Source organism: Otolemur garnettii, unplaced genomic scaffold (genome assembly GCF_000181295.1).
Source record: "Otolemur garnettii isolate 467f Iridium unplaced genomic scaffold, OtoGar3 scaffold00048, whole genome shotgun sequence".
NCBI classification, from domain to species: Eukaryota; Metazoa; Chordata; class Mammalia; order Primates; family Galagidae; genus Otolemur; species Otolemur garnettii.
In genome coordinates, this window is record NW_003852443.1 from 127,980 (window position 1) to 129,547 (window position 1,568).

Below are 1,568 nucleotides of genomic sequence, written 5' to 3' on the forward strand. Positions count from 1 at the left end.
AATTTCTTCGAGTTTTCTTTTCTAGATTCTGGATTTTTTAGGCACATTTTGGCCATAGTACATAAGCATACCAAAAAAGACATTAATAGCATATTTAAGACTCCAAAGAAAATAAAAAAATATAGAAATATGTAAAAATCAGAAAAAAATGCCAGATGCAAGGTTTGTGGTAATCTGTTCTACTACATCTAACATTTTTATAGAAGTTCTAAAATTCCTCCAAATAACTTTTTTAAATACAAAAATAAATAAATAAAATTGTATACCTTATCTTTCTTATTATTGTTATTCAGTAGGTTTTATTCAATGTCTGTGATTCATTCTTATTTTAACTCAATTTTCTTGGATGCCAACTAAATCGAACATCTTCCATTGCCTTGTTTACTCATTGTACTTCATTTGAACTCTACTTTGGCTATTTATTGGGATAAAACTGCAAAAGCTTTCTAAATATTTTAGAGATTACTCCTTTCTGCAAATGTTTCTCAAATCTGTTGTAAATCTGTTCTTTATTCTCTATGGCTTTATTAAATTTTGTTATACTTAGACATTTTGTGTTTTAAATCTGACCATTTTTTCTTTTTATATAGAGTATTTCCATCCTTTAAAATTTGTCTTTGTTTCATAGTATTGGTAGTCTTTAGGAGTTTTTTTTTTTTCTGCTTTTTAATTGTTATTTTTGTCCTTCATTTAGCATCCATGTATAGTTGTGTTGGTATAAGTTGGAGGTTGATATTTGCTCTCAGTTTTCTCCATATTGCTATCCAGTTATCTTAGTAACTTATTCAATAGCTTTTCTTTTTCTCTTTGTTTAATAATGATTGTTAAATATAGTGTTCTTGTATATTATGTTTATTGTTTCTCTGACACAGTGTGATGTCAGATGTTAACTGCCTTGCTCTTTTCTCTAAAAATATTCTTATACAATCACATACATTAATCTTTCCAAACTAATTTCAGAAGAGTTTTTTTTTTACCCTTTCATTTTCCAATTAATATTATACCACACAGTTTATTGTCAGCTCCTTTTATGAAATTTTATTCTTCAGTATTGCTGCTGCCCCAGGCAATTTTCTTTCCCAAATGCACAATCTTTTTTCCTTATTTTCCTCTTTCTTTTTTAGAGAGTAGATGTTACTGTGTATCTGTGACAAATAGCCCTTCTCCTCCAAAGTAATGATTAATCAAAGTATGAGACCCTCCCACCGTCTACCTGCCATACCACCTTAGACAAGAACAGAAGTTTCCAAATTTGAATGTAACTTGTGATGTTTTCAGTATATTTAATGTTTAAATGGGGATCTTTCCAGGTAAATCGAGCTTTTCGTTGTCCTGAAAATAATTTTTAATCTATATGTATTAAAGAATGCGTACAATGAATAGAACTCAGGGAACAAATAACAGGCAGCATTTAAATAATACATATTAAGGAAAAGGAAAGAGAAAGGGGAAGGAGCATAGGAATGCGCCAGAGAATAAGGAATTTAAGATGCCCTGATCAAAACTCTAGAAGCTTAGAACATAATTTCTTGTAAGGACAACAGGATGAAGAATATTAAGAATTCAAA

General features: G+C 29.5%; 1 protein-coding gene across 1 annotated transcript in view; it reads left to right on the forward strand.

Moving 5' to 3' along the window:
• The window catches only part of ZSWIM2 (zinc finger SWIM-type containing 2), a 40,510-nt gene that overhangs the window by 12,266 nt on the left and 26,676 nt on the right, over positions 1–1,568 (forward strand). The gene's annotated exons all lie outside the window — the stretch shown is intronic.